Below are 10,390 nucleotides of genomic sequence, written 5' to 3'. Positions count from 1 at the left end.
CTCTCTCTCTCTCTCTCTCTCTCTCTCTCTCTCTCTCTCTCTCTCTCTCTCTCTCTCTCTCTCTAAGGCTGTCCCGACCGAACCAAGATCTCACTGGATGTCACAAGCGTGATGGAAGAAGGGGACGAGAAAATGAGCATATCAAGGCATTTTATCTTAACTTACTCGCTCGGTCCGTTCTATGACCCTCCGCGATTCGCCCCGCACGTCTTCAGAGAGACCTCCGTGACGAAATGGAATTCCACGAGAGCGTTAAATCTCGTGCGGACGCGAAGTTGCACGGTTCGATCGAAATCTGCGACTAACTTTCGGTCTCGTTCAGCCTTGAGACTCTCGTGATCCGCCTAGATGCTCGGGAAGGATAACTCGTACCCTTGACACGTCACGAAGCGACAATGATAAAGCGATGATAACGGCACGAGAAGCAGGAGAGATAGAAGATACGCGTCGCGGAACGGCGGTAATCGGAGCGGGTACAGACGCTGGAAAATGAAGAGACCGATAACACGCATAGTGACATATAATACCGCGCACAACGGAGCTTATCAGCGGCACAGCTGCAACGAAAATCTAATGATTTACAGCGACTTTAGAATAACAGCCCGCACAGAATGTTTCACGACGGAGCTCGCAGAGAGCTTTGCCGGAACTCTCTTAAAGTGAATCAGTGAAACATCATTGAAAGCAGAGAATATACACCGATTTGCAGTTATAAGTATGGCACTGAAACCGTTCCAATGCTATATTTATAACTGATATCAGTTCAAGATCATTATTCACTTTAAGAGAGAAGGATATCGGAAAATGCGGGATGTTTAATTGTTTTATCGCGCGTTACCCGGCTTCTGTGAATAATTGGAATAATATCGAATTACTTCGCTCGCTTTCAGAAAAAACTTGCGAATATCACTCGAGAATTATTCCACGCTTACACAAGTGGTACTTCTCGGACAATTCTCGACAAGTGTCGCGCACGTACGAGTACTTATCGCCGCGGCTTCGCTCTGCTCGTCTCATTAGCCGAGATAATTAAGTCAATTGAAAGTTGCTATCTCATGTGTACTATCCTCTCTGCCTCTCTCTTTCTCTCGGATAGCCGTCAATCAATCGCCTTATCAATCGTGCTCCCTCGCTCAAACAACGGATTAAACCCGTCGCTCTCCTCTTTCCACGAGCGCATCGGCCGTTCGTGGAAACGTTTCAACCGCGGGAAACTGAAACTTTCTGCACGCAAGAGAAAGAAAACGGCGAAGGAAAAGAAAAGACTAAGAAGCAACAGGGAGGAAATTTCAGAGTTTAAGCTTTTCGATTAAGAAATTCCTCGACAAATTTTTCAGCTCGGATGTGCCAGACGTAACTCCCTTTTATAAAGGAGTTGAATTCCCAGTTAAACCCTCTCCTCCGCGAAAGATGTGATTTCTCTCCCTCTCCCTCTCCCTCTCTCTCTCTCTCTGCTCGAGAAACACGGGCGGGAAGCGTCGAAATCCCGATTTCCGCTCGCGTCCAATATTTAATTGGTGCTATCGCAACACCGCGCGTCGAGTGCCTGTTGACAAAAACAAATATAATTGCGGGCGACAACGAATCGCAGGGCAACAAAGGGTCGTTGAGATCCCGGGGAGGGGGAAGGAGAGAGAGAAAGAGAGACAGACAGACAGACAAACGCGTATCGTCTCGGCGAGCTCGCGATCGTTTATGAATTATTTATCGATCGCTTGAAACGTATCGCAGTGTCTTTGAATTGCCCGAGTGAATTTGCGTGCTAAAGGAGGGCGCAAATTGCAAGAAAACTTAATTGGACAACTTGACGAGAGAGAGCCTGGTAAAATATAGCCCGGTGAAACGTGGCGTGGCTGAAACCCAGGCCAAAGTCTTTGCATGTAAAAGCGAAACAAAAGATTCCGAACGACGCGGCACGATGAAATCGCATCTGTGCTCCTCCCCGCCGAAAGAAAGCGGAAGGCCGAGTAGAAAACGCGAATTTGACGTAACACCGACAAGCGCTATAAGGTGCTTTTCCGCGCTCGCATTGCTATCGTTGTGTTCAGCCGCGCGCTTCTCCTTTCCTCTATACATATTATTCCGCTTCGATTCGCGAAGGGTCGTGCCTCCCCTTCCCCCGTCCTCTCGCAAAAAGTCGAAAAGTCGCGAACAAGGTGACGCGGCGCGTTTCACGAATGGCGTTTCGTGAATGGCGTTTCGCGAACGAACACGATAATCCAGTCGCGCTTTTCCCGTGAGTAAACGCGGCGCCGAGTATACAAGTGTTTAAAGTCCGTATTAATGGCCGTTACTTGAAACTTGCTCCACGCGCGAGATACCCACCATACCAGATATGAATTTCGAATTAGGTTCGAGTTTTGCACTTGAATCATGCAATATATGTACTTATAATCGCGCTCCAGCTGTCATATCTGTCACATCAAAAAATCACATCTGTCTCTAAATTAAAGTCCGAGTGTAATTGTCTCACTCGAGACAATTTTCAAGTAACGACTATTAATGCACTGAGGAAAAAGTATTTGAGTTAATGAGACTTTGCTTGAAAGAACAAAATTCGTTCAAGCGTACAATTAGTCAAGATTGAACGAATTATACACCGAGAGAAGAATTTAGTAAATATTATCAAAATTTGGTTACTATTACTAAATGGTAGACGTAAATATAGCGGGCCAAAGCTATGGCAATACTTATTAATTAATTTAGTTCTGTAAAATAAATTATTTATTTGACAGAAGTAAAATTTATTTGCTTCCAGAATATATTTGGTAAATAAAACTTATTGAACAGTTATTGAATAGTTATTGAATAGTTAATGAATATTAACTTATTGAATAGAGCAAAATAAGCGATTTTGTAATAGTTACAAAATGTTTGGTAGGTTCAACCAACCATCTGTAATAATAGATATTGAAACGATGTAATAGCTGCAAATGAATGAATTTTTCGTTGTGCTGCATCAAAACATACTTATATTGGTAACAAAATAGAACTCGTACCTATTGAATCTTTTATTACATGGGATATAAGAATTTCATAACAATTATCAAATATCTGTTCATAACTATAATATATTTCATATTAAATATTTAATATTAAGTAACTATTACTAAATTATTTAATTTATATTACTGTGAATGCAATTACGTCATACTCCCGATCTATTAAATATTTGGTAATTATTATCATATTTAGTATTAGTTACTAAGGATTCTACGAATTTCTGTAACTAAATGCAGTTTATTATAGTTACCAGTTTTTTCTCTCAGTGTATAACCGCTGAATTATCAATCGATTCAATGATTGCGATTTGGTAAGTAACTATAACGCAACAGTCATCACGCAGCTTATTATCGCGTGATTTGTTCAAAAGATACAATATTTTTTCAAAGACGGTTAACCGATTTTGTTGATCTTACTGCTTCCTCCTCAAAGCGTGTACACAGAACGCAAAAGAACGAAATTGAAACTTGAAACATTTGGACGAACTAAAGTTTATGTAGAAACTACGTTACACGAGTGGTTTGATTCATTCAATCTCCAAATAATAAGGCGAACTGGAGAAATCGAGCCGAGTGGAAGCTCGCTGTAATATATCGCAGCCGGTTCTCGCCGGAGAATTTAGCTCCTCGGTGATTTCTTTCGCTTTTGTGCTCTTAGAAAGGAGGTAAAGACGATGAGATATACTTTTGCCCCCCTGAAGATTGGCTAAATTTTAGACTGCGCGGCGCGGCGCGGCGCAGAGATATAGTCTCCGAAACAACAGAGGCAATAATAACGGTAACACGAGAGACGCGAGGGTGTTTCTTCGAGGAGTCGTTCCTGGCGAGCGCTCGTATCTTGACGATAGCGCTCCGTCCGCGTCATCTGCTCGCGCGAGCGGGAAATTGCGAGACGAGGGTAAACTTCTCGCTTCTCGCGCGGAAAAGTTTGTCACGGCCAACTGCGAGAACGCGGGACCAAGGGATGATCGCGGGAGAGACCAAGAAGTGATCACGGAACCGAAAGAATCCACGGACACGGTGAACTTCTGCGCTCCTCGTCCCGTCAAGTCGATCGGGCTCGCCTTGAGGCTCGCTCGTGGCACAATTAATTACCGAACCGCACTCTCCCGAGTACAATCAGCGTACTCTTCGCTGAAATGTGCTACACTTATAACTGGTGAATCAGTTGTGAGTATAACACCGTAATCAGCAGAATCTCGCCGAAAGAAAGAATCAGTCAATGGTAATGACTGTTCCTATTATTTGTGCAATCTGCAAACACAGATGATGTCATTGCACGTAAATCACATGGGGGCCGTTAATTCCATCGTTATAAACGCATTCGGATTTGGCACAGTGTACAACGAATTTGTGTATTGCAGATTTTGCAGCAAAATCTCACTTGCACTGATCGAAATCAGTGAGATATCTCGAAATTTTAACCCATTTTGTACCTAAACTTTCTAACATCTGCATCTTATGAAGGATCAGTGTATGTATAATGCACATCGATACTGAAATTCTATTTAGCACCTCTAAATAGCAGAAGACGCACAAAGTGCCATTTGTAGGTTCCAAAGATGAACTCTCATAGTAAGTTAAAGTTAGTAAGTTAAATAAAATCCAAAGAGATAGATATAAGCTGCAGAGAGTATCAAAATAGGCGTTGAATGGAATATTGAGACCCAAAGTAGAGTCGGAATTTCGACTCGGGACAAGACGGAACAGCAAAGTGGGACTATCTCCACGGAAAATTACTGAACATTGACGTATTATCGAAGTGCTCCTGTTGCCAATCAATCCATTCAATCGGAAACACTTTTACTGATTTACTGTTAAGAGAGCTTGCGTCGAAAACCGCCGCGAAATGAACTTCCAAACAACGAGGATATTTTGAAGCGATTTTATCTCATTTCTTATCTCGAGAACACGATCCGGGAATAAACTCTTCAATTTGCGAAACGAATCGCGGATAAATATGAGAGAAAAATAAATTTCTGAAGGAAAAATAGAAGGCCTCTCGAAAAATTCGCACCCGCGCGAATACGTGTGCTCGGATCCTCTTCCCTTTCTCTCGCTCTCTCGCGCGCGCAAGTCCGAGTGAACGCGCGCGGCCGGATCGCTACAGTGGATCTCGCAGTTCCGCGCCTGTTCGTCTTAATATCCGTGCCGTCGTGGGTGGACGAGATAAAGCTTAATCAAGAAGGAGGCGCGCGCGCGCGCGCGCGACGGCCTTATCCGTCGCAAAGCGAGACACATTGCGGTCGCCCGCTCGACGCCGACGATACGTGCGTCGCATAATGCCAATCATGCGAATATCGCGCCGCCGCCGCCTCAGTGCGGAGTGATGATACTCGTAAATTCGCCCGACAACTTTGTTCGTCCGCACGGGCCTCTCGGCGACGGCGGGGTGGTCCTCCTCCCGCGTGGATCTCGCGTATCACGAGATAAGAGAAAAGAATTAACGAGGCCGATTCGCGAGACGCACGCAAATGGCGAACTATCGCTCTCCTCTATCTTCGCGAGAGAGAGAGAGAGAGAGAGAGAGAGAGAGAGAGAGAGAGAGAGAGAGAGAGAGAGACGTAATTCAACCAACCCTCCATATTGGAGTTTCTCGAAGAGCTTCGAAGCCGTCGCGGTGTAATCGGACGTTTATCCGTTGTCATGAGCAAACGAATGAGCAGCAAAAGGAAAAAAACGAGAAACATGGAAAGAAGATAAATTGAGTGACCTTGAGCCACTTCGTTCGTTATAATGCGAGTAATTAGCGGGCGGCCATCATTACCTTCTGTTCAAATAACAAGTGTTAAAATCGCCGATAAACGTATTACGAGCACTAATTGCGAAAATTAATATTCCTGATTGCCATCAACGAGCCAAACGCGAAGGAAACGTAATAGAGGAAAGAGAGAAGATACGTTATCAGATATGCCATTCTTTTGTATGCACAGGTGCGCATTCACCTTGCGCATATATTACATACGAAAATGTTTAATTATTTGAAGATGGAGTCGCTATAAGAATCGCAGATCGGCGGAACGTCGGAACAGATACCGAGCGAAAATATTTGATTGAGTCACAAATAACTCGCCTGGCAGATACGGCAAGTACTAATTGCTTTTTTGTTCCCTCTTCTGAACACGCGCACGCACAGAAGGAATCGATAAGCCACCTGCTGCAAATGGAAGCCGCGAGTCGTTATTGTCAATGACGACTACATTATACAATGCACGAGATTAGGCTTCATTGTAAAACATCTTTACGTGCGCTAAACAATATGCCGACGGAAAAGAAAAGCGATTTACGAACGTAAATTTCTCAATTGCGCGGAACGCATCTCGCGTGGATAAACGCGGCGCAAAAATATCCCGGATCGATCCGAAAAAGCACGGCCGACCGTGACAGCAATTTCGTTTTTTTTTTTTTTCATTTTCTCCTTTTTGCGTGCGCAAAGGTGCACTCCGGGCACAAACGTCGAGGATATTTAAGTAACGAAATCAAAAGTGAAAGCCTAACTGAGCGAAACGAACCACGTATGAGCACGGGACGAGAGCAATTTGGAAAAACATAACCGACTGCGACTGCATTTTTGCGTGCACGCGCCCGACAATTTATTGTAGCCCGCGGCGAATAAACGTATACTGCTACCTACAACATAAATATTGCTATTTTCTTTTTTTTCTTCTGCATGCGCTTCGCTCATGCACAATAATAATCGTGACCGATACTAGATAGCATCCAAAGTTTCTTTTCATATATCCGAGTCTTCTTCAAATTTAATCTTCTATCGGTGATTATGCCCCCAAGCAAATGTCGTAACATGATAATTGAGGAAGCTAGGGATAAAGCAATCGATAAAACGCGAGAAATACATCAGTAAGAAGTAATTTCTAATGTAATAAAAGAGTGTTAATAAATTGTGTATTTTTACTCTGCATTTTCTCAGAGAGAAAAAGACACAATAGTTGCTATATATGAGGAAAAAAAAGGGATAAAGTAGGGGAAATTATGAGTACATGGTGTGTAAAAAAATTAGGGAAGGAGAGAATAAAGAAGAAACAAGGAGATCAGTGAAGAGGTCGATTAATCGAATGAAATAGGAAAGTATAATTAGACATGACGAATAAGGAAAAGATGTAGGTAGTGTAAAGGTTAGATGAAAATTAAGAAGATTGTGAAAGGAGATTACATTTAAGTAATGAGAATGATATAAAGTTAATTAGAGAGAGAGGCAGTGTAATTATAGGGATACTATTAACCAGATAGGTAGAAATAAGGCACGAATGAATGTGTGTAGTTAAGGAATATAATTGCAAAGTAAGTCCCCTTCTTGACTATGTAAGAATAAGACTATGGATACACGGGAATATCGAATCAAAATTATTTCGTACTTTCTAGGGTTTTTGAGATTTTTGAAGACGATATATTTTTGTTAAAAATGTTTTATTTCGTATTTTTAATTATTCATTAAAAGTTTGCTTTTGAAGAATGAGGTTTCTTTTTAACGAGAGAGAAAGAGAGACAGAGAGAGAGAGAGAGAGAGAGAGAGAGAGAGAGAGAGAATAAAATTTTCGTCTTGTATATCTGTCCGTGGATTTTCAAGAAAGCAATCATCAAATTCCCGGACAAATGTCGTCAATCTACGGACCATCTTGTAATTATCTACTATGCAGATAAACAACAAGCTACAAAAAAATTTCATCTCAATACTTAATACTTAATACTCATCTTAATACTAATGGTTTTTCAAGTTATAAGGGAATATATACGCAAATACATACGTGTAGGATAAACTGAGCTTCTCTTCTTTTTAAGTCGGTTAAAAACTCGTCTAATTTTCACTTACAGTTGTCACATATAATGCCTTTGTTTCTCTGAGTGTAGATGTAGAAATTAGACGAGCGCGCGTTACGTATCGCGTTACGCGCGCAAAATTGGATATTGTTGGATGCGTTACTATTAAATCACAATTATTGTTTCGCGTGTTGTACGAGAGAGCATCGTATTGTGTAAGAACGTATGAAGAAAATGCATTCTCTCTCTTTCTCTTATCCCCTCTCCTTCGGGAATCAGGATTTCGGCCAGCTGGAACTATTCTAGATCGCCGGTTCTATTTTCATAGGCGCTCGTGCTTTACGTGCATCCCACATTCTCTCTCTCTTTCTCACTACGGATGGCCGTGAAAAACTCGATACGTCTTTTCGCGTCCTCGTGTTCGACCGAGTTTCCCCTCGAGAGAGACAAAAATGTGTTCTTCGCTCTTCATAACATAGACTGTTATGTGTGCGTTTTTTTCTTTATGTTTACATCAATATCTGTAGTTATATCGCGTGTGTAAATATTGTGCGAAGGGTACAACCTCTACGAAAAATCTGTACTTCGTGAAATATCTCTCTCATATCCGAAATATTTTGTTTCGAAATATTTGTCACGTGAGAAACAAATAACAAGAGCAAGATATACATTTGTGATACGCGATGTGCTACAATTAAAACAAATGCTGGTCCAAATAGTTCCAAATGTCACAGTTCTATATAAATGTCAAATTCTATATCTACTAGAAAATTATCTGTGATACATAAAATTTGCAGCAGCAGCATTCTAACAATATCTGCAAGCCGATTGGTGATTGTGAGAGTCATAGATTCGTTTGTCTCTGGTCTTCACTAGTTTTTTTGTCTATCATAGTCAATTTTTTAAGTGTGACCGACTTTAATCTGAGCTGCCATAGAGAAAAACCTTTGCTAAATTTTACAAATAGTTCAGATAGAAATTTTCTGTCCCCTGTATTGATTAAGTACGAAGCACATACAACCTCGCAGTATCTGTCAGTTATTTATCCGTTTTAGCTGATTTCTTTCGAGATAAATTTCGCTTTGACTGTAAGATCATTTCTTTTTTGAGTGCAGAACGAGAGATGCGACTGATTGCTCTCTTCGCGTTAATATCGCGACGTGTCATTGAAAATTCAATGGATTATAATTCCAACCGATGAGTCTGATTAATTGCTTCTCGTTGATGCGTGCCCGTTCTCGAGACGCGTATTTTCCTTTCGCGGATAACTTTTCGCTTTCCGCGCGGGACTCGCGGCACCATCGTGCCCGCGTTTCATTAATCCACGGAATTATGCAATCCACAAGTCGCAAAACGATAAACGACCGACCGCGTATTATTAGATTCCGCCCTCTGGGTCTCCCCCGAGTTTCGTGAGCAACTCGGAGAAATGGCATTTGGAACCGATTTTCACTCGAAACCCTGTCCGGTTGATTCTAATCGTGATAAATCGCCAAGAGATTTTCTTTAATTAACGTCGCCGCTTGGCATTCATTTAGTTAACCTGCTCTGTTCTCGCTGTTTGACCGGTTTCTATTTTTCAAACGCGACAACTCTCCGTTGTTGACTCCCTCTCTCTTTCTCTCTATCTTTTTGGCTCTCAATATTTTCAAAGCTCCATTACTCACGTGCATCCCAACGTCGTTGGGAACAAATTAAATTGAACCGTGTGTTACGTTAAAAAACGTTGACGCGGGCGCGATCATACATATATAATATTAAATTTTATGCGAGACGAAATTGAATCGAATTATAATAACTTCGCTGCAATATTACGACGGTGCGATACGCACACGACTGTGCGCGACATTATGTAACTGTGAGAGCGATTGTCATAAAGCACGTGGGAAAAAAGGCGAGTCCCATAAATTGAGCGCCGCCTAAATTAAAATGGCAAACGCCGTCTCGTTTCGAAACACGAACTGCGTTTGTTTCGACAGCCGACGTGATAAACCGCATAATAACGTCAATTTGTCCGCGACGACCGCGACGACAACGAGCAACGATAAAAAAAAAGAACAATGAGCCGAACGCTCATTCCAAAGTTTATTTCGCAGAAATAAGAGACTGTGTTAATTGCAAAATTCCGCTGTGTCAAATTGCCCGACACAATTCGATCAGCCCTCCCCTTCCTCCTCCTTCCGTCGGACAGTTTGCAGGAGGGATAGCATGACCTTCCTGAAGATCGCCTCGCGGAAAAATAGCATAGTTAAATTGTTGCAACTTCATCGCTACGCGCTCAAGCACAGTTTTACTGCGTATGCCTCGGTGCTTCCCACAAACAGAAGTACGTCACAATATCATTTTGTTGTTTTATTCTATTAAAAACATCATATTTTGTGCTCGCGCGTTAGCAGAATCCTGAATTTAAATGATTTTCAAGAAATTATTTCGAACAGAATATTGCTCTTGGCCGGGGTGAGATCTAAAATGTACAAAGTGTTCAAAGAGAAGAGTGCCAAGAGAGGGAAAGGGAAGGTCTAATTACTCTTGTAGAAATTATAACCGCAGAGAGAGAGTGAGAGAAAGAGAGAGAGAGAGAGAGAGAGAGAGAGAGAGAGAGAGAGAGAGAG

The 10,390-nt window shown here is 42.0% G+C and overlaps 1 protein-coding gene across 2 annotated transcripts in view; it reads right to left on the bottom strand.

Annotated features, from left to right (window-relative positions):
- Positions 1 to 10,390, bottom strand: part of LOC116847761 (extracellular serine/threonine protein CG31145) — an 80,648-nt gene that overhangs the window by 68,680 nt on the left and 1,578 nt on the right. Inside the window, exon 1 of one of the 2 annotated variants that reach the window (XM_032823108.1) lies at positions 166 to 481. The exons of the other annotated variant lie outside the window; for it this stretch is intronic. The gene's annotated coding sequence lies outside the window, so the exon portion shown is untranslated. Of the gene's footprint in view, positions 1 to 165; positions 482 to 10,390 lie in introns of those variants that run through there. 2 annotated transcript variants of the gene reach the window in all.

Source organism: Odontomachus brunneus, unplaced genomic scaffold (assembly GCF_010583005.1).
Source record: "Odontomachus brunneus isolate Ranch 3 - 2012 unplaced genomic scaffold, Obru_v1 Obru_scaffold_082, whole genome shotgun sequence".
In the NCBI taxonomy this organism is placed as follows: domain Eukaryota; kingdom Metazoa; phylum Arthropoda; class Insecta; order Hymenoptera; family Formicidae; genus Odontomachus; species Odontomachus brunneus.
Note: the sequence above shows the minus strand (reverse complement) of the source record. Positions and strands in the feature narration are given on the sequence as shown.